General features: G+C 39.0%; 1 pseudogene; it reads left to right on the top strand.

Moving 5' to 3' along the window:
• The first annotated feature begins 3075 nt into the window (after positions 1-3075).
• On the top strand, positions 3076-3499 carry LOC118013072 (annotated as a pseudogene).
• The last annotated feature ends 20563 nt before the right edge of the window (positions 3500-24062 follow it).

The raw sequence follows: 24062 nt of genomic DNA, 5'->3' as shown, positions 1-24062 counted from the left end.
TATATTGATGTAATATAAGTACAAAAGTTCGGGGGGATAGAACTGTATAGAAGGAAAGTTTCTCCATTTTACTGGAAGTTAGTATTAATCTGATGGCTATTTTTATAGGTTCAAATACATATTGTATTAGAACAACCACTAAGAGACTAACTGAAATATATAGTTCAAAATTAAAAGAGAAATTAAGGGGCTCCCAGCTGGCTCAGTTGGTAGACCGTGTGACTCTTAATCTCAGGGTTGTGAGTTCAAGACGCAAACTGGATGTAGAGGTTACTGAAAAAAAATCCTAAAAAAAGATTTAAAAGAGAAATTAAAATGGTACATGTAAAAATAGTGAGCATAAATGAAGGCAATGAAGGTAGAATAGAGCAACAAAAAGGGCAGTAAGACAGAAAACAAATAGCAAAGTGGCAAACTGAAATCCAACTATATCAATAAGTACGTTAAATTTTAATGACTAAACATACAAATTAAAAGGCAGATATTATTAGACTGGATAAAAAGTAAGATCCAAGTATGTGCTGTTTACAGGAGGCATTAAATTCAAAGATACGAATAGGTTGGAGTGAAAGGACATAAAAATATATATGATGTCGCTGATAACTGTAATAGGGTTGGTGTGTTTATAGTAATCTTTGAAGAAATGGATTTAAGACAAGACTTTGAGGGGCACCTGGGTGGCCCAGGGTCCTGAGATTGAGCCCTGTGTCAGGCTTCCTGCTCAGTGGGGAGTCTGTTTCTCCCTCTCCTTCTGCCCCTCTCCCCCACTTGTGTGCTCTCTCTCTCAAATAAATAAGATCTTTTTTTAAAAAAAGACAGGACTTCAAGACAAGAAATATTATGAAACACAAAGAGGGAAGTTACATAATGAGAATAAAGTCAATACAAAAGGAAGATATAACAATTATAAATGTATACATATCTAACGAAATATGCAAAGCAAAAAGTGGCAGAAGTAAAATGAGGAATAGATAGATCAACAATAATAGTGAGGTATTTTGGGGTGCCTGGGTGGCTCAGTCATTAAGCGTCTGCCTTTGGCTCAGGTCCTGGGATTGAGCCCCACATTGGGAAGCCTGCTTCTCCCTCTCCTACTCCCCCTGCTTCTGTTCCCTCTCTCGCTGTCTCTCTCTCTGTCAGATAAGTAAATAAAACTGTTTAAAAAAAAATAGTGAGGTATTTTGATACCTCATTCTCAATAACTGGAAGAACTAGACAGAAAATCAAGAAGATAGCATATACAAACAACATCAACTAACTTGACCTAACTTACCACACAAAGCCTGCAGCATATACATTCTTTTCAATTACACATGGAACATTCTTTACGGACCAAAAAATAAGGCTCAGAATTCTTAAAGATTGAAGTCATGCAAAGTATATTCTGTGATCACAATGGAAATAAATTTAAAATTAAAAAAAGAATCATAGGATATCCATAAATATTTGGGAATTATACAACAGCTTACTAAATAACTGATAAGGAAGAAATCATAAAGAAAATTATAAAATATTTGGAAACTAAGGCAGCATTTAGAAAGAAATTTATAGCTTTAAAGACTTCTATCAGCATGTATTTGTTGACAATAATTTCTGATAATTGTTTCTATTTCCTTGGTGTTAGTCATGATCTCTCCCTTTTCATTCATAATTTTATTAATTTGGGTCCTTTCTCTTTTCTTTTGGATAAGTCTGGCCAGTGGTTTATCGGTCTTATTAATTCTTTCAAAGAACCAGCTTCTAGTTTCGTTGATCTGCTCTACTGTATTTCTGGTTTCTAATTCATTGATCTCTGCTCTAATCTTAATTATTTCTCTTCTGGTGCGTGGCTTAGGCTTTATTTGTTGTTCTTTCTCCAGTTCTTTAAGGTGTAAAGTTAATTTGTGTATTCAGGATTTTTCTATTTTTTTGAGTGAGGCGTGGATGGCTATGTATTTCCCCCTTAGGACTGCCTTTGCAGTATCCCATAGGTTTTGGACTGATATATTTTCATTTTCATTGATTTCCATGAATTGTTTAAGTTCTTCTTTGATTTCCTGGTTGACCCAAACATTTTTTTTTTTAAGATTTTATTTATTTATTTGACAGAGAGAGACACAGCAAGAGGGGGAACACAAGCAGGGGGAGAGGGAGAGGGAGAGGGAGAAGCAGGCTTCCCGCTGAGCGGGGAGCCCGATGCGAGGCTCGATCCCAGGACCCTGGGATCATGACCTGAGCCTAAGGCAGACACTTAACGACTGAGCCACCCAGGCACCCCGACCCAAACATTCTTAAGCAGGATGGTCTTTAGCTTCCAAATGTTTGAATTTCTTCCAAATTTTTTCTTGTGATTGAGTTCTAGTTTCAAAGCATTATGGTCTGAGAATATGCAGGGAATAATCTCAGTCTTTTGGTATAGGTTGAGACCTGATTTGTGACCCAGTATGTGGTCTATTCTGGAGAAAGTTCCATGTGCGTTCGAGAAGAATGAGTATTCTGTTGTTTTAGGGTGGAATGTTCTGTAAATATCTATGAGGTCCATCTGGCCCAATGTATCATTCAAAGCTCTTGTTTCCTTGTTGATTTTCTGCTTAGATGATCTGTCCATTGCTGAGAGTGGAGTATTGAGGTCTCCTACAATTAACATATTATTATCAATGTGACTCTTTATTTTGGTTAACAGTTGGCTTATGTAGATGGTTGCTCCCATGCTGGGGGCATAGATATTTACAGTTGTTAGATCCTCTTGTTGGATAGACCCTTTAAGAATGATATAGTGTCTTTCTGTGTCTCTAATTACAGTCTTTAGCTTAAAATCTAATTTGTCTGATATGAGAATTGCTATCCCAGCTTTCTTTTGAGGTCCGCTGGCATGGAAGATGGATCTCCATCCCTCCACTTTCAGTCTGGATGTATCTTTAGGTTCAAAATGAGTCTCTTGTAGACCGCATATGGATGGGTCCTGTCTTTTTATCCAATCTGCAACCCCATGCCGTTTCATGGGAGCATTTAGGCCGTTCACATCAAAAAATGGGCAGAAGAGCCTTGCAGTGGCAGCAGCTCCAGAGCAGAGTATGAACTGCGGCAGCCAGAGTCATGGCAGGGCAGGTGTTTAGAAAGTTTCTTCCCCTCTTTGACCAAGTTTTAGTTGAAAGGAGTGCAGCTGAAACTGTAACCAAAGGAGGTATTATGCTTTCAGAAAAATCTCAAGGAAAAGTATTGCAAGCAACAGTGTAGCTGTTGGATTGAGCTCTAAAAGAAAGGGTGGAGAGATTCAACCAGTTAGTGTGAAAGCTGGAGATGAAGTCCTTCTCCCAGAATATGGAGGCACCAAAGTAGTTCTAGATGACAAGGATTATTTCTTATTTAGAGATGGTGACATTCTCGGAATGTATGTGGACTGAAATCATTATTAAAATGGCATGAAGTGAAGCTGCCCATTCCAGTGAAGTGAAATCTTTCATCATGTAAATAATTTTCATGTCTCTCTTTTATAATAAACTAATGGTATTCAAACTAATGATATCCAGTGTCTCTAAAATTTAGTTTTAGTGTACTGATATAAACATTAGCAAATAAAAATGCATAAATGAAAAATAAAAAAAGGGCAGAAGACATGAACAGACACTTCTCCAAAGAAGATATACAAATGGCTAATAGACACATGAAAAAATGTTCATCATCATTAGCCATCAGGGAAATTCAAATCAAAACCACATTGAGATACCACCTTACACCAGTTAGAATGGCAAAAATTGACAAGGCAAGAAACAACAAAAGTTGGAGAGGTTGTGGAGAAAGGGGAACCCTCTTACACTGTTGGTGGGAATGCAAGTTGGTACAGCCACTTTGGAAAACTGTGTGGAGGTGCCTCAAAAATTTAAAAATAGAGCTACCCTATGACCCAGCAATTGCACTCCTGGGTGTTTACCCCAAAGACACAGATGTAGTGAAAAGAAGGGCCATATGCACCCCAATGTTCATAGCAGCAATGTCTGCAATAGCCAAACTGGAAGGAGCCGAGATGCCCTTCAACAGATGAATGCATAAAGAAGATGTGGTCCATATATACAATGGAATACTACTCAGCCATCAGAAAGGATGAATGCCCAACATTTGCATCAACATGGATGGAACTGGAGGAAATTATGCTAAGTGAAATAAGTCAAACAGAAAAACAATTATCATATGGTTTCACTTATTTGTGGAACATAAGGAATAACATGGAGGACATTAGGAGAAGGAAGAGAGAACTGAAGCGGGGGAAATCAGAGGGGAAGATGAACCATGAAAGACTATGGACTCTGGGAAATAATCTGAGAGTTTTAGAGGAGAGGGGTGTGGGGGGATGGGTGAGCCCAGTGATGGGTATTAGGGAGGGCACGTACTGCATGGAGCACTGGGTGTTATACGCAAACAATGAATCATGGAACACTACATCAAAAACTAATGATGTAATGTATGGAGACTAACATAACATAATAAAAAAATATTTATTTATTTGTCAGAGAGAGAGAGCACAAGCAGGGAGAGCAGCAGGCAGAGGGAGTCCCTGGACTGAATACTTCCCCCCCCCCCAAATTTATATATTGAAGCCTAATCTCCACTTGATGGTATCTGGAGATGGAGCTGTTGGGAAGTAATTACATCATGAGGGTGGAGCCCTCATGAAAGGATTTGTGCCCTTGTAAGACACACAAGAGGGTGCCTGGGTGGCTCAGTCGGTTAAGCATGTCTTTGGCTCAGCTCATGATCTTAGGGTCCTGGGATTGGGCCCCACACTGGGCTCCCTGCTCAGTGAGGAGTCTGCTTCCCCCCTGTCTGCCCCTTTCCCCAACTTGTGCGCTCTTGCACTCTCTCTCTCTCTCAAATAAATAAATAAAATCTTAAAAAAAGACACAAAAGAAATGATATCTCTCTTGGCCATGTGAGGATATAATGACAAGGTAGCCCTCTACAAGCCAGGAAGAGGGCTGTCACCAGATGCCAGATTTGCAGTGTCTTGATCTTGGACTTGCCAGCCTCCAGAACTGTTAGAAATAAATAAGCCCTGTGTTGGGCTCTGCACTCAGCAGGGAGAATCTTCATTTTTTCCTTCCTACTATCTTCTTCTTTTTTTTAAATATATAATGTATTATTTGTTTCAGAGGTACACGTCTAGGATTCATCAGTCTTACACAGTTCACAGTACTCACTGTAGCACATACCCTCCCCAATGTCCATCATCCAGCCCCCCATCCACCCCTCACCACTCCAGCAACCCTCAGTTTGTTTCCTGAGATTAAGAGTCTCTTATGGTTTGTCTCCCTCTCTGGTTTCATCTTGTTTCATTTTTTCCTCCCTTCCCCTATGATCCTCTGTTTTGTTTCTCAAATTCCTCATATCATAAATAATTAAAATCTTTTAAAAAAAATCCAGTCCATAGTAATGGGCAAATAATTTAAATATTTTACTAAAGAAGATATATTTCTAGCTAATAAATACATGAAAATATGCTCAAAGTTCACTAGTTATTAGGAAAATGTAAATTGAAACCACAATATTATGCCACCACAGATCCAGTAGAATGGTTATAATTGGGGCGCCTGGGTGGCTCAGTTGGTTAAGTGTCTGCCTTTGGCTCAGGTCATGATCCCAGGGTCCTGGGATTGAGCCCCATATCGGGCTCCTTGCTCAGCGGGGAGCCTGCTTCTCCCTCTGCTTCTGCCTGCTACTCTGCCTGCTTGTGCTTTCTCTCTCTCTCTGTCAAATGAATAAATAAATTCTTTAAAGAAAAAAAAAGAATGGTTATAATTTTATTTATTTTATTTATTTTTAATGATTTTTTTCCAGCCTCTGGCACTTATTTATTTATTTGAGAGAGAGAACATATGAGCGAGTGAGGGGCAGTGGGGAGAGAATCTTCAAGCAGACTCCCTGCTGAGTGCAGAGCCCAACACAGGGCTTAATCTCACAGCCCATGAGATCATGACCTGAAATGTTCTAGCCAGTGCAAGTGCTTGCTTCCTTAAGCATCCTGAATGCTTAACCGACTGAGCCACCCAGGTGCCTCTGGAATAGCTATAATTTTAAAATAGATAATTACAAGTATTGTTGAGGGTGTAGAGAAACTGGATCTCATACATGCTGGTGGGAATATAAAATTATATTGGCACTTTGGAAAATGGCTTGACTATTTCTTTAGAGAGAAAATGTAGGACACAAAAACTAAAACAAGTGGGACTACATGAAATTAAAGAGCTGCTGAGCAGCAAAGGAAACAATACATTGAAAAGGCAACCTACAGAATGGGAGAAAGTATTCACAAACCATATATCTGCTAAGGGGTTAATATCCAAAATACTAAAAACTCATACAACTCAATAGCAAAATTAAAAAAAAAGGAAATAATCCAATTAGAAAATTGACAAAGGACCTGAATAGATATTTTTCTAAAGACATACAAATAACTAATAGGTGTATGAAAACATGCTTAACATTACTAGTCATCATGGAAAGGAAAATCCAAACCACAATGAGATATCACCTTATACCAGTCAGGATGGCTGTTATCAAAAAGACAAGAGATAAAAATGTTGGCAAGGATGTGGAGACAAGGGAACTCTTCTATACTGTTGGTGGGAAAGTAAAATGGTCTAGCCACTATTGAAAATAGTATGACAGTTCCTCAAAAAATTAAGAATTGAATGACCATATTATTCATCAGTCCCCTTCCTGGGTATATCACTCTCAATAGGCTGATTTCAATTTCTTCAGAAGGTATTTCTTCTTCAGATATATCTAAGTGATATCTGCACACCCATGTTCATTGTAGCATTGCTCACAATAGACAAGATATGGAAACAATTTAAGGGTCCCCCAAAGGATAAATAGATAAAGATGTAGAAATTTTAAGCCATGAGAAAGAAAGACATCCTGCTAATTGTGAGAACATGGATAGACCTTGAGGGCATTATGCCAAGTGAGATTAGTCAGAGAAAGACAAATACTGTATGATGTAACTTCTATGTGGCCAAACTCATGAAAACAGTAGAATGGTGGTTACTATAGATTGGCTGGTTGGGGAATTGGGGAGATGTTGTTTAAGGGTACAAGCTTGCAACTCAGAGAAATAAGTTCAGGAAATTGAATGCACAGCATAGTCTTTCATGCTGGTCTCAGCCGTATTGATAGTGATGCTATTGGTTAGAAATTCCTGGGGGCACTCACGTGGGACCATGGCAAGCCCCCACAGACATCTTCCCTTTTGGAACCAATGCTGTGGCTGGACAGGCCCTTGTGGTTCTTAGCATGATTGCAAGATGCACTGCAGCAATGACCATCAAGAAACTCTGGGAAAAAAATAGGTATGTTATTTACAATTCCTGAAGGGTATACAGTGTGCCTGAGGCTACACAGCGAGGACTTGATGAAAGAGGAGAGAAGAGAGAGTGTGAGTGAGCATGGACTTGGGGTTCTGCTTTTATTGAGGTCCAGGGTGGAGGCCTAGAGTTTCTCTGGTTCATTATTCATTGAGTTTTAAACAAGAGCAGGAATTAAAGCTTGGGAAGTGGCCAAACTCAATTATTTAAGTCAACCAAAGATTTCTAAAACAAAAGAACTTCAGGAGTGGGGCAGCCTGGCTCTTTCTCTAGTCTTGTGGATTGCAATGTGTTTGAGATAGCCGTCTTTGAAGTGGATGCCTCATTAATCACAAGCGCAATATTAGCACTTGCATTACAACAAACAAACGAGCAAACAAAAAAACCTGTCCCAGGCTTACACTACACATAGTTACTATAGTCAACAGTACAGTATTATAAACTTCAAAGTTGCTAAGAGGCTAGATCTTAATTGTTCTCACCACAAAAAAAGAAATGGTGATGATGTGTCATGACAGAGGTGTTAGCTAATGCTGCAGTGGTAATCCAGTTGCAATATATAAATATATGAAACCAATACATTGTACACCTTAAACTTACACAATGTTATATGTCAATTATATCTCAATTTTTAAAAAAATAATAAAAAACTATAAGTTTAGGATATGGCCCTTCTAGTCACCTTGAAGGTATCTACCCATAAGAAATGAAAATATATGTCCACACAAGGGTATACACGAATTTTCATAGCAATATTATTTAGAGTAGCCACAAACTAAACAATCTAATGTCTATCACCAGGTATATAGATAACCAAAATGTGGTATATGCCTCTAATGGAATATTAGTCAACAATAAAAGGGATGAACTACTAATAAATACTACAACATGGATGAACCTCAGAAATGTTTCACTAAGTAAAAAAAGCCCAATTCAAAAGAAAGCATATTGTATGATTCCGTTTTATGAAATGTCAAAACAAGGCAAAGTTATAGAGACAGAAAACAGATATATGTTTGTGAATGGATGGAGTTGGGAGTGAGAAAGCAATCGCAAATTTTGCAAATTAATTTCAAATTTAATTACAGATTAATTTTGCAAGTTGCAAATTAATTGCAGATATAAGGAAACTTTTAGGTGATTGAAATGATCTAAAACTAGATTGTGGTAGGTGTATAACTATAAATTTACTGGAATTCATTTGAGTTTTATACTTATAATGAGTGAATATTACGGTATGCAAATTTTCCTCGATTAAGCTGTTAAAAATTTTAAAAAACGAGAAAATAGAATAACTACACATACAGGAAAGGTAAAAGTGATGTGGTTTCCTCTAGAAATTTTTTTGTCATTGTATTTGAAAGACGAGAGGAAATGGATGATTTTTTACAGAGTTCATTTATTCATTTAATAAATCGTTATTGAGCACCTATTCCATTCTATGAACACAGTCTCTCCCTTGAGGATTTTCTCTTTTATTGGGAGGAAACAGACAATAAACAGATCACCTTTGTTTATTATTATATGCAATCTGGTGATGTGTAATAAAAATGCAAGATAGTGTATAGATAGAATGATGTGGAGGAAGGGGTTACTCCAAGAGAAGTAGGCCCTATTCCTGCTGTTAGCTCTGGAGCAGTGGCTCAGAGATTTTGCTTAGTGGGGGAGATGAGTTGTAAGAATAGAGAGCTTTGAAGCTCTCCCCAAGTTGACCAGCTTTATTTGGAACAGAGTGTAGGGAATGTCACACCTAAAGATAGTGTCAAAAACAAAGGAGATTTTTGGTGGCAAGCAATTAAGGAAAAGAGAGCTAAGAAGCGCACTCTCCTGGGACAAGAAAAAACCTCAGTGGTCTTTTCTTAAAAATTACTCCTGGAAGGAGGCCTGAAATTAAAGGCATCCCACTGTGTAGTAATTTATGCCCCAGGGAATCATTTTAAAGAATAGATCAGTGGGCAGTTAGTGGAGACTTGCTGCTAAGTGTGATACCACCAAGGGCAGACAGCTTAACAAAGAAGTGAAAGAGACTGACAGCCTAGCTAAGACTGCTGTCATCCTAGGATGACTATGTGTGTGCCCAAGGCTGAGCCTTTGGGGGAGTGACGTTACAGGCTGTGCACTGCTGGAGGAATCAACTTCACTGAACTAGTCTAGCCAAGGCACCAAACAAAGTGAAAAATAAACAACAATAAGTAGCCCAAGTCTATGTGTGAGGGATCAGTATCCAGAATTGATACAAAATATTATGAACATGTTCAGTTTTCATCAAAAATTAAAGACATGGAAACAAACAGGGAAGTGTAATCCATTTGTAGGGAAAAAAAGCAGGCGTGAGAAACTACCTTGGCATGGGCCCAGATGTTGGACCCATTAGGCAAAATCTTCAAAGCAGGTGTAATAAGTATGTTAAAAGAACTAAAACCATGTTTAAAGAATTAAAAGAAGGTGCGATGACAATGTCTCATCAGAGAGAATATCAGTAAAGGGAAATTATAAAAAAGATCCAAAGGGAAACGAGTTGAAAAGCACGCTCACTGAAATGAAAAATTCACTAGAATAATTTAACAGTAGATTTGAGCTGGCAGAAGAATGAATGGGGAAATGTAAAGATAGATCAATAGAGATTATGCAATCTGAAGAGAGAGAAAAGATAGAAGGAAATGAACAGGACCTCAGAGAAATGTGAGACACCATTAAGTACCATTAAGTGTACCAACATACACATAGTAGAAGTACCAGAAGGAGAAGAGAAAAAGATACAGAAAAAACCCATGATAAAATAATGACTAAAAACTCTAAACTTGATGAAAACATTAACCTACATACCAAGAAGGTCAACAAACTCCTAAGTAGGAAAAACACGAAGAGATCCACAGCTAGGTACTGTCGACACAAAATGAACAAACTTTTTAGAATTTCTAAAAAAAGGAAGAGAGTTTTAGTTGAGCCCAAGTGAGGACAGCTGCCTGGGATACATAATCTGGGCAAAGAAGAGAGTGCTCCAGAGAAGGAATGTTTAATATAGGGTTATATATGTTTTTGTTGTTGTTGTTGTTACATCAAGAGTTATAAATTATCATGACAGAGGACATTCCAGAAAATTACAAACTTTATCTTATGCTTTTAGTATGTACAAGGTTACAGGCTCTGGAGGTATGGGAATGGAATTTAGGGAGATTTTTATTCTTATCTTTAGTTTGAAATTTTTTTTTTTAGGTTATCTGCTAATGAAACAGATGTACAATGTGTGCTTGGGGCAGAAATAGAGCCCATGCTCTGAAGTCTGGTGAAGTCATTCTGACCTTGGTAAAAGTTAAAGTATAGCTTCCCTGGGAGTCCAGGAACAGGGCCCACAAACATTAAAAGAGTTATAAATTTCCTTTACCAATACATCACAGTCAAAATGTTGAGAGACAAAGAGAAAGATCTTGAAAGAAGCAAGAAAAAGATGACTCCTCATATACAAGAGAACTCTGTGTAGCCATACCCTTGCCGGCTCTAAGCCAGGGTTGGGTGATGGTCTGGTGGGACCAAAGAAATGACCCAGAAACAGTGATGCAGAAATCCACTGCTAGAATCTACATGCAGGAAGCTTTTATAATGTAGCAACTTAGCATCTGTAGCCCTTCTCCTCCTTGTACAGCCAGTGTTCCAAGGAGATCAAAGCCTGCCATCTGGACATTGTCTAAGGGAGAGGCTTTGGGTTGGCTATCCCTGAGACCCTGACCTTGAATGCAGAACAACACATTCTTCTACATATTCTGCCTGATAGGAATATTGAGGGAGGACAAGATCTCTACATTCCTAAGATAGTGATTAACAGGGACATTCAGGGTGTGCTTGCACAAACCAGCCTTCCAGCATGTACTATACAAACTCCAATAACCTTAATGGCCAAATTATGATCAGAAAATAAAAATGCAATGTACAAAATCTTATGGAATGCACCTAAAGCAGTGCTTAGAAGGAGATTTATGGCTGTAAATGACTATATTAAAAAAGAACATACTCTCAAATCAATAACTTAACCTTTAACCTTAAGAAACTGTAAAAAGAAGAGCAAACTAAACTACATCAAGTATAAAGAAATAAAGATTAGAGCAGAAATAAAATAGAGATTAGATAAATGACTGACAAAAACCAATGACACTAAAAGTGGTCCTTTGAAAATATCAACAAGATTGTCAAACCTTTAGCTAGATTGATCAAGAAAAAAGACAATTCAAATTACTCAAATCAAGAATGAATGAGGGACATCAGGGGGAACATTGCTGAAACAAAAAGGATTAAAGAGAATACTATGAGCAGCCCGATGCCAACAAACTGTGTAATGTACATGAGATGGACAAACTGTAAGAAAGACATGAAAGACTAGAACTGACTGTAGAAGAAATAGGAAATCTGAATAACTATAACAAGTAAAGAGATGGAATTAGTATTCAAAAATCTTTCTACAAAGAAAAACCCAGGGCAAGAGGCCTTCATTGGTGAATTCTACTGAATGTTTAAAGAAGATTACCAAAATTTCACAAACTTTTCCAAAGAATAAGAGAGTGACACTTCCCTACACATTCTATGAGGATAGTGTTACCTAGACACTAAAGTTAGACAAGATGTCACAAGAAAAGTAAGCTAAAGTACAATATCTCTTGTGAATATAGATGCAAAAATACTCAACAAAATACTAGTAAACTAAATCCAGCAGCATATTAAAAAGGGTTATACACCATGACCAAGATGTGGGATATATCCCAGTAATGCAAGTTTGGCTTAACATATGAAAATAAATCAATGTAATACATCATATAAATATAGGATAAAGAATTCTAGAATAAACTACAACAAATAAGTCATCTCAATAGATAAGGAAAAAGCATGTGAGAAAATCCAACATTATTTCATGATAAAATCATTCAACAAACTAGGAATATGAAGCAACATTCTTAGCCTGATAAAGAGCATCTATGAAAAACCCACTGGTAACATATTTGTTGGTGAAGCACTGAATATCGCCCGCCCCCCTCCCCCCAAGATCAGGGAAAGAATAAGAATGTTTATTCTCACCACTTTTATTCAATGTTGGACTGTATATTTTAACTAAGTTTATTAGGCAAGGCAAAGAAATATAAGGCATATAAATTAAAAAGCAAGAAGGAAACCTGTGTCTATTTGCATATGGTGTGATCATGTATAAAGAGAATCTCAGGGTAAATCCACTAAAAAATCTGCTGCTCTAATAAACTAATTCCAAAAGATTGTAAGACATAAATTGCATACATAAAAATCAATTTGAGTTCTACACACCAGCTATGTCATTCTCAAAATGAATGTAAAGCAATTCTAGTCACAATAGCTTAAAAGGTTAAAATAGTTTTAAATTTAATAAAAGAAATGCAACCCTTGTACACTGAAAATTGCAAGACCTTATTGAAAGATATTAAATATCATTATTAACAGAAAGCCAACCCTTGTCCATGGGTTTAAAGATTTAATATTGTTAAGATGGCAGTATTCCCCAAATTAATCTTCTGGTTCTACATGATCCCTATTAAAATCCTAACTGAAGGAGTTAAGATGGCAGAGGAGTAGGGGGACCCTAAGTTTGTCCCATCCCTGGAATACAGCTAGCTATCAAATTATTCTGAACACTCAAGAAATCAATCAGAGATCTGAGAAAACAAATCCTGGAAGTCTACTAGTAGGAAATCAACCACCATTTCAAATACACAACCTAACCTTACACCTAAAGGAGCTGGAAAAAGAGCAGCAAATAAAGCCTAAATCCAGCAGGAGAAGAGAAATAATAGGATTAGGGCAGAAATCAATGATACAGAAATCAAAAAAACAGTAGAACAAATCAATGAAACTAGGAGCTGGTTCTTTGAAAGAATTAATAAGATTGATAAACCTCTAGCCAGACTTATCAAAAAGAAAATACAAAGGACCCAAATAAATAAAATCATGAATGATAAAAGGAGAGATGACAACCAACACTGAAGACATACAAACAATTAGAAGAGAATATAATGAGCAATTGTATGCCAACAAATTAGGCAATCTGGAAGAAATGAATGCATTCCTAGAAACATATATACTACTGAAACTGAAACAGGAAGAAATAGAAAACCGGAACACATCCATAACCCATGAGAAATTGAATCAGTAATCAAAAATCTCTCCAACAAACAAGAGTCTAGGGCCAGATGGCTTCCCAGGGGAATTCTACAAAACATTTACAGAAAATCAATACCTATTGTTCTGAAACTGTTCCAAAAAATTTAAATGGAAGGAAAACTTCCACACTCCTTCTATGAGGCCAATATTACAAGACCGGACAAAGACCCCAACAAAAAGGAGAATTACAGACCAATATCTCTGATGAATACGGATGCAAAAATTCTCACCAACATATTAGCTAATAGGATCCAACAGTACATTAAAAGGATTATTCACCACGACCAAGTGGGATTTATTTCTGGGCTGCAAGGGTGGTTCAACATCCACAAATCAATCAATGTGATACACGACATAAATAAAAGAAGGGATAAGAACAAGATCATCCTCTCAATAGAAGCAGAAAAAGCATTTGACAAAATACAGCATCCTTTCTTGATAAAAACCCTCCACCATTATAGGGATAGAGGGAACATACCTCAACTTCATTAAAATCATATAAAAAAGACCCATGGCAAATATGATCCTCGATAGGGAATAACTGAGAGCTTGTCCTCTAAGTTCAGGAACATGACAGGGATGTCCACACTCACCACTGTTCAGCATGGTACTGGAAGTCCTTGCCTCAGCAATCAGACAACAAAAAGTAATAAAAGGCATTCAAATCGGCAAAGAAGTGAAACTTTCACTTGTTGCAGATGACATGAAACTCTATCTAGAAAACCCAAAATACTCTACTAAAAATTGCTAGAACTGATAGAGGAATTCAGCAAAGTCTCAGGATATAAAATCAACACTCAGAAGTCAGTTGCATTTCTATACACTAACAATGAAGCAGCAGAAAGGGAAATCAAGGAGTCGATCCCATTTACAATTGCACCAAAAATCATAAGTTACCTAGGAATTAACCTAACCAAAGAGGTAAAAGATCTGTACGCTGAACAGTATAGAACACTTAAAGAAATTGAGGAAGATACAAAGAAATGGAAAAACATTCCATGCTCATGGATTGGAAGAACAAATATTGTGAAAATGTCTATGCTACCCAAAGCAATCTACACATTCAAAGCAATCCCTATCAAAATACCATCAGCATTTTTCACAGAGCTGGAATTTGTATGGAATCAGAAAAGACCCTGAATAGCCAAAGGAATGTTGAAAAAGAAAACCAAGGCTGGAGGCATCACAATTCTGGACTTCAAGCTCTATTACAAAGCTGTAATCATCAAGACAGTATCGTAATGGCACAAAAACAGACACATAGATCAGTTGAACCAAATAGAGAACCCAGAAATGGACCCTCAACTCTATCGTCAACTAATCTTTGACAAAGCAGGAAAGAATATCAATGGAGAAAAGACAGTGTCTTCAACAAATGGTGTTGGGAAAATTGGACAGCACATGCAGAAGAATGAAACCGGACCATTTCCTTTTATCATACACAAACAGAGACTCAAAATAGATGAAAGATCTAAATGTGAGACAAGAATCCATCAAAATCCTGGTGGAGAACACAGGCAGCAACCTCTTCGACCTTGGCGGCAGCAACTTCTTGCTAGACATGTCTCCAAAGGCAAGGGAAACAAAAGCAAAAATGAACTATTGGGACTTCATCAGGATAAAAAGCTTTTGCACAGCAAAGGAAACAGTCAACAAAACTAAAAAGCAACCTACAGAATGGGAAAAGATATTCACAAATGACATATCAGATAAAGGGCTAGTATCCAAAATCTATAAAGAACGTATCAAACTCAACCCCCCAAAAACAAATAATCCAGTTAAGAAATGGGCAGAAGACATGAACAGACATTTCTCCAAAGAAGACATCCAAATGGCCAACAGACACATGAAAAAATGCTCAATATCACGTGGCATCAGGGAAATACAAATCAAAACCACAATGAGATACCACCTCACACCTGTCAGAATGGCTGAAATTGGGGCACCTGGGTGGCTCAGGTCATGATCCCAGGGTCCTGGGATCAAGCCTTACATCAGGCTCCCTGCTGAATGGGGAGCCTGCTTCTCCCCTTGCCTCTCCCCTTGCTCGTGCTTTCTCTCTCTCTCTCTCAAATAAATACATTAAATCTTAAAAAAAAAAAAAAGAATGGCTAAAATTAACAACTCAGGAAATGACATGTTGGCAAGGATGTAGGGAAAGGGGAACCCTCTTACACTGTTGGTAGGAATGCAAAGTGGTGCAGCCACTTCAGAAAACAGTATGGCGGTTCCTCAAAAATAGAACTACCCTTTCACCCAGCAATTGCACTACTAGATATCTATCTGAAGGATACATAGTGATTTGGAGGGGCACATGCACCCTGATGTTTATAGCAGCAATGTCCACAATAGCCAAAATATGGAAAGAACCCAGATGTCCATCGACAGATGAATGGATAAAGAAGATACGATTGAGATTATATATATATATATATATAATGGAAAATATTACTCAGCCCTCAAAAGAATGAAATCTTGCCATTTGCAACAATGTGAATGCAAGTAGAGGTTATTGTGCTAAATGAAATAAGTCAGAATCATAACCATATGATTTCACTCATGTGGAATTTAAGAAACAAAATACATGAACTTTGGGGAAGGGAAGGAAAAATAATATAAGATAAAAACAGGGAGGGAGGCAAACCATAAGAGACTGGTAACTATAGGAAACAAACTGATGGTTGCTGGAGGGGAAGTGAATGGGGGAATGGGGTAATTGGGTGATGGGCATTAAGGAGGGCACTTGATGTAATGAGCAATGGATGTTATATGCAACTGATGAATCACTAAATTCTACCCCTGGAACTAATAATACAGTATATGTTAACTAAATTGAATTTAAAGAAAATTTTAAAAAATCCCAACTGGCTTTTGTGTGGAAATCGACAAATTGATCCTAAAATTCATATGGAAATGGAAGGTACCCAAAATTGTCAAAATAATTTTTAAAAAGAAGAGCAAAGTTGGAGGATTCACACTTCCAATTTGAAAACATATTACAAAGCTACAGTATTGAAGAGAGTGAAGGCTAGCGTAAGTACAGACATACAGATCAATGGAATAGAATGTAGAGTCTGGGAATAAACTCTAACATCTATGGTCAATTAATTTATGGCAAAGATGCCACAGAAATTTAATGTGGAAAGAATAGTATTTCAACACATGATGCTAGGACAACTAGATATCCACATGGAAAAGAACAAAGTTGGAAACTTAAACAAGGCAAAAGACTTGCACACTAAAAATCAGAAAACATTGCTGAAAGATTCGATTAAAGAAGATATAAATTGATGGAAAGACCTCTTATGTTCATGGATTGCAAGACTTAACATTGGTAAGATATCGATACTACCCAAATCAGTATACAGATTCTGTGCAATCCCTATCAAAATCCCAACAACTTTTGCAAAAATGGAAAAATCCATCCTGAAAACTTACATGGAATCTCAAGGGACCTTGAATAGCCAAAACACTCTTGAAAAAGAAAACCAAATTTGATGTTTTAATAATTCCGGATTTAAAAACTTACTGCAAAACTACAATAATAAAAAATGGTGGTACTGGCATAAATACAGACCTATAGACCAATGGAATAGAATAGAGAGCTCAGAAGTAAACCTTTGTATATATGATCATATGATTTTTGACAAAGTGTCAAGACCGTTCAAATGGGAAGAGTACAATCTTTTCAACAAATGGTGCTGGGAAAATTGGATATCCACATGCAAAAGAATAATGATTCTTACCTTATGCCATATACAAAAATTAACTCAAAATGGATCAAAGACTTAAATTCTGAAACTCTTAGAAGAAAACATAGTGGAGAAATCTTCATGACATTGGATTTGGCAAAGATTTCTTGGATATGACACCAAAGTATAGGCAACAAAAGTACAAATAGGTAAATTAGACTATATCAAAATTTAAAACTTCTGTGCAGTGAAGGACACAATCAACAGAGTGAAAAGGCAATCTACAGAATGGGAGTAAACATTTGCAAATCATATATCTGAACAGGGGTTAATATTCAGAATATATAGGGAACTTCTAAAACGGTAGAAGTCCTTCTAAAAATGTAGACATGCTAAGTGAAAGAAGTCTGTCACTAAAAAACAAATACTGTATAATTCTATGAATTATCCAGAGTAGTCAAACTCATAGAAACAGGAAGTAAAATGGTGCTTGCCAGGAGCTGGGGGGAGGGACAAATGAGGAGTTGTTGATTAATGGATATGAAAACGTTCTGGAGATTGGTTGCACATCAATGGGAATATACTTACTACTGAAGTCTACACTTAAAGTGAATAAGTTGGTAAACTTTATATTATGTGTATTTTACCACAATTAAAAAAAAGTTATTCTTATGCATCAAGACCAGTGAATTTAAATCATATTCTGGAGATAACATAATACTTGCTAGCCTAACAAGGTGATAAGAAAGATTGCTTGACCACTCACTTTTTATTGCTCACTCTAAGTATAAATACTGTGTTTTTTATATTATGCATTATTTCGTAGAATCAAATTTGAATCAAATTCTTGTTCTAAGATTTACTTATTTTTTTTAAAGAGTTCATTTGTTTATTTGAGAGAAAGCCAGAGCCAGAGCAAGAGCAGAGGGGGAGGGGGAAAGGGAGGGGCAGAGGGAGAGGGAGAAGCAGACTCCCCACTGAGCAGGGATACCAACGTGGGACTCGATCCCAGGACCCTGAGATCGTGACCTGAGCAGAAGGCAGACGCTTAACCAACTGAGCCACCCAGGCACCCCTTGTTCTAAGATTTAAACAATAATTAGAGTTATGAAGTCATCTGATCCGAAGTAAAAGGGACGATAATGAGTCCTATCCTTCCAGGGAATAAGCCCCTCCATGAAAGTGAGTATGGCCCTTCATACACTGCTCCAGCTCTGACTCATTAAATGCAACAACAACAAAAATAGCCAAGTAGATTAGTGGAAACAATAGAAATTTCAGATATGGATTCCAGTGTATATGAATTAATATACGACAAAAGATGTGTTCTGTGTCCGCTAGCAAAGGGTGGTTTCTTTATAAATCATGCTAGGATAATTGACTATTTATGGAATAAAAGTAAGCCAGCCAGCCTTTTTTCTTATACCTTTAGAAAAATAACACAGACGGATTGATGCCTTCAATAAAGCAATACAATATTATAGGAAAACTGGAGATGCTATTTCATAATCTTTGAATAGGAAAGACCTTCATAAGACAGGTGACTCAGAGGTCACTAGTCATAAAAGCATTGGCACATTCAAATCCACTAAAATGAACAGACTTTATACATCAAAAATCACTGAAGACAAAACCAAAAGAGAAACAGTAAACTGAAATTCATGGCATACATGTTACACAAAGACTAATGTATCTCGTTCAGACTAAAGCAAACGAACAATGGAAAAATGGATAATGAACAAGATATTCTCAGAAGAGAAAATACAGATGTCTGATAAACACATGAAAAGAGGGGGGCCTGGGTGGCTCAGTTGGTTAAGTAACCAACTCTTGATTTTGGCTCAGGTCATGATCTCGGGGTCCTGAGATTGAGTTCCGTGCTCAGCTGGGAGTCTGCTGGAGATTCTCTTTTCCTCTCCATTTGCCCCTCCTCCCACTCAGGTGCTCACTTGCTCTCTCTCGAATAAATAAATTTTAAAAAGAAAACACATGAAAAGATGCTTCATTATCGGTGAGGGGGATGCAAAATGGAGCAATAACTGAAGGAAACAAAACATCCCCTGCTGGTGAAAATGGAGAGGGAGAAAGCCATGCACACGCTCTTGGGGTGTGTATGGGGGTGGGGGGTAAATTACTGAAAGCTTTTTATGAAATTGTTATAGTAATGTCTGGCAATAGTAAAAATACACGTATTCTTTTATGCAGCGCACTCACTTTGGGGAAGCAATCTTTTGGGAATAAAAGCACTAATGCATAATAATATATGTACAAAATGTTTATTTCAGCTTTATTTGTGCTGTCAAAAACCTGAAACCAAACTGAAGTTTCGCCTAGAAGGGAAAGGAATAGTTGAATAAAATATGATTCAATCTGCTATCAGTTATTATGCAACTGTTAAAAACAATTATGTATATATATAATATATAGAATCAGTTGACTTGGGCGGGTGTCAATCATATACTAAGAAAAACGATCCACAGAGTAAATGATTGCAATTTTGTAAAAACAAGCAGTTACCACCTATTTCTGTTTATATAGCATTATGTTCACTTTGAAGAAATGGAGAAATGACTTTTTCTTCATGCATCTTTTGTAGTACATATACTTTTGTAATTTCATTTTAAAATAAATACAATATTAAATTGTAAATAAATGTTAGATACATGTCTATATGTTCTTTTTTTTTTTTTTTTTTGCAAGACGGAATTATCATTTACTAAACTTTCACTTTTGACTACTCATCATAGTTCAGCATTTCTCCAGTGGAGAGATGTGTTTGTGGGTATGTGTTAAATCACCCGGGATGGGTTTTGTTTTTGTTTTTGTTTTTATTTTTTAAAGTGTAACTGCCTCTGTCCTTTCCTTCCACCCTTCCAGGGATGATGGGTGCAAGTGGGCAGGGCATTTGTATTTTTTCAGTTTCATAAGCGTTTGTCCTCTGTCCCCCGCACCACAGCCCCTGGTTGACAACTATCAAGTCCACTACCAAGTCCATAGCTGCGGATGCCCTGATTGAAGCTAGAAATTGTGGCTGGGTTTTAATAATATAATGCATTTTCCTAAGTAAGAAAAGTCATGTCTTATTTTTCTTGAAAGTGTGTTCTCTGGAGGAAAAGAATGCCTTACAATTTCCACAATTTGTTTTGTAATCTTGTTCTCTGTGAGAGACCTTATGGCATTTTTAAAAGCATCTGCAGGAGAAATGCTTTTAAAACCTTAACCAAATTGAATCATGAAATATATTTCTGAGTCTCATTTTTATTTTTTATTTAAAAATTTTAAAAGATTTATTTGAGAGCGAGAGGGGGAGGGGCAGAGGGAGAAAGACTCTCAAGCCGACTCCCCGCTGAGCGTGGAGCATGGATTAAGGATCCCTGTGAAGGGCTCCGTTTTAGGACCCGAGATGATGACTTGAGTGGAAATCAAGAGTCCGTGGCTTAAGGGACTGAGCCACCCAGGTGCCCCTCTGAATCTCATCTTCAGTGAAGTTACCTTCAATAGTTCTCAACACACTGGGTCTTTCGCACCACATGAAAACAGCCATCTGACTCCTTGGTGGGGGTTTAGTCTCAGTCATTCTGACTAGTCCTTGTTCCTTGCTCACTTTGGAATCTTTCTGCTTTCTGACCTGAACATTCCATTCCCTCGGTTTATAGCAGCAGCGTCCCTTCGTTCAACTGAGCTAATGCGGAACCTGATGTTCATATGGCTTTTAAGTTCTGATCTTTGCTTTTGCTCATTAATTATGGTTCATACTGAGCTACTTGGTTACATCGGTTCTAGGTGCACTGTGAACATACCTTGTCCATTCAAGCACGCTCCTAAAGTCCCTCACCCAGCGCCGCGCTTTGCGCGCCGAGCGAGCGGCCTCTCTGCCCACCTGGGTGAGGACACAGTGGCAGGGCCCTCAGCCCCGAGCCAGCTTCTCTCTGGGACACCACTTCCTGACCCTCCCGCTGGGGTTCTTAAATCGTGCGCGTCACAAAAGCCCCGGCGGACCTGACGACAGCGACGGGGAAAGGCACCCGCACTGCTTTCACATGTGCCTCGGGGGGGGTGGTGGGTAACTTTCACAGAGCCTCCCGCCCTTCCCCTGCACCCCCACGTGAAGCCCCCCCGCTCTGCCCTCCCGCTCTCCCGACTTGCCCCCGGCACACCGGCTCACCCCGCGTGGCGTGTCCTGTGCCCCAGTGACCGCTAGGTGCCGACAGAGACCCGGCAGGACGCCTCCCCTCTCCTAGGGCTGAGGGCCACCTGCCCGCGGGTCCAGTTTGCCCTTGCCCAAGGGGCGAAATGGGGGCTCGGGACAAAAGAGTGGCCCCAGGCCTGCCCCCCCCCCCCCCCCCGCTCACGGGGAATAAAGGCTGGAAACGACTTCCTGCTCACACCTGCGACATTCTCCTCCGGCAGTCCTCTCCCTGCCCTGATCCCAGCGGGTGGGGCTCTTTCCAGCGCTCAGATCGGGTAGGAAACGTGCTGCCGGTGTAGCTGCCTTTGCCGTCCCCGTGTGCCCCACACCCACAGCCTCCCCTCTCCAGGTGGGAGCGGACGGCGAGCCACGTTCTCTCTGGCCCCCAGCAGGACCCGTCGCCGCCTGGGAGCCCGGTGGGCGGGACTACGGACAGGGGCCACATTTCAGCAGCTGTGTGACTTTGAGCTCATTACTCAGCCTCTCTGTGCCTGCCTTGGCTCGTGTATACAAGGAGAATTGTAAGGGCACCTACCTCCTGGGGCTAGTATGGGAATGGAATGATTGCACATTTCTAAAACACTTACGACAACACCGGGCACGTAGTGAGTGCTCAGTATATGTTAGCTATTCTAATTTGCCTTCTTGGATCTTTGTAGCAGGGTCTCAGTAATTATTTATTTTACTTGGCATTCTGCGTTTGTAGCTCCTAATTTTTGATTATGATTGTAACTTTTCTTTAAATTCAATGGCTAGTTTAATCTTTTTATCTGTCAGAATGGATCTGCTCCTATAAAGTACAACTTTGGGTCTATAAAATTAACCTAAGCTCCTCGCTTTTTCAGCTGTGTCTCGCATTTTTTCGATACTTTTTGATTCTGGTTATCTACACAGCCTTGGTTCTGATGGTGGTGTTGCTGTACCCTGGGTTGTGAGAACTCTGACAGTGTATTACTGGAGTCAGGACTTTCTGGGAACACACAAGAGAAACTAGAAGCTTATCCCTTCACCCACAGGTAGAAAAACTTCCCCTCTGGTATCAATATTTGACCCTGGAAGCATAGGTTCAGAGATCATGTAGAAAATGCTGCCCCAAGCTCTCCCCAGAAGATCCTGTGCCCACCCAAGTGCACAATACTGCTTGATAATGACCAGTCATGGGCCCCAGGGTTCCCCGAAGCTGACCTGCCACGCAGAATTGTGCACAAAGTTCAGGGTGGCCCCAAATTTCCTTCTTGAATCTGTCCTGCATTTTCTTATTTGTCTTTTAAAAAAATTGAGATATAATTCATACACTATAAAGTTCATCCCTTTAGAGCGCACGATTCAGTGTTTTTAAGTATATTCACAAAACTTTGCAACAGTCACCGCTTTCTAACTCTGGAACTTTTCATCAACCCAAAAAGAAACCCCAAGCCCGTTAAACATACTCATTCCCAATTCCCCACCCCTACCTCCAACTCCTGACAACCACCCTCTGCTTTCGGTCTCTATGGATTTGCCTGTTCTTAACATTTCATACAAATGAAATCATACAGTGTGTGGCATTTTGTGTCAGACTTCTGAGACTTAGCATCACGTTTCCAAAGTCCATCCATGTGCCACAGGTATCAATACTTCATTCCTTCTTCATGGCTGGTAAATGATTAAACAAAATGTGGAAAGCCTCCTTATCTTTCTGAGGCATACGAGCAGGTAGAACAAATCGGAGTTTCTAGGATTGGTAGAACAAGTCCCCATACAATCTATGCCTTCGGTTTCAAGACCAGAACCCCAGGTTCTCTCAGTCTTGCCATGTTCAGATCAGAGTCCTTTTGTTTGCACACTGTTGTGATATGGCAGCTTAATCCCTCACCTCCACCCCATTTGCCTCTCATTGCTATTGGAAAGATCTGGCGGGGATTTACCTGGACCCTGTTATCTGAACTCTGAGATGGCCTAAACTCCTCAAAAGGAGTCACTTTTTCAGCCCAGCTCCAGCCCAGAAATGTGCCTTCGTAAGCAGAGGATAGGCTACTGAGGCTCCTGCCTATGGGTCAGTGTATCCACAGAGTCCCAAGACAGAGCCACCACAGTGAGAGCCAGTCCTGCCCTTAGAGAATGCTTGCTGCCCTGCCTCCACCCGCCACTCACCACCAAGCTTCTTTTCTCCTCTCACCACCTGTAAAAGTGAATTGCATGTCCTCAGTCCGATTTCTGGGGTTGGGTGTCATGTCTAATTATGACCACAAGATGCCGATAGAGAGCTCGGCTGGAAGTCTTGTCTTTGCTGTGGCTGACAGGCGCTGTTGCATTCCACCCGATTATATTCATTCCACAACCCATAGGAAGCACCTACTATGTCATGGTTCTGGGTGAGACTGGGTCACAGAGTTCACGGAATGAGTTAAGCTACAGTATGTGCGATCTGAACTCTACAAACAAGCAGCTTCCATACTCTACAATCTCATCCTTCTCTCCAAAGGGATAAACTAGAGAAATGGAACCTCCTACAGTGAACATTATAAAGACCCCTAGGCACGCCTAGGTCACTTTTATTTTCCACAGCCTTGTCCCCTCTCTACAAAGCCACATGTCACAATGCTCTCTGTACCACATCGTACCTAATTAGCTCTCCTGTGTTATTTCTGTGGCCCCAGAGATGCTCATGTATTATTGTGGAACATG

This window comes from Mirounga leonina, unplaced genomic scaffold (genome assembly GCF_011800145.1).
Source record: "Mirounga leonina isolate KUSES-001 unplaced genomic scaffold, KU_Mleo_1.0 Mir_101664, whole genome shotgun sequence".
Lineage (NCBI taxonomy): Eukaryota > Metazoa > Chordata > Mammalia > Carnivora > Phocidae > Mirounga > Mirounga leonina.
This window is presented reverse-complemented; position numbering and strand designations above follow the sequence as displayed.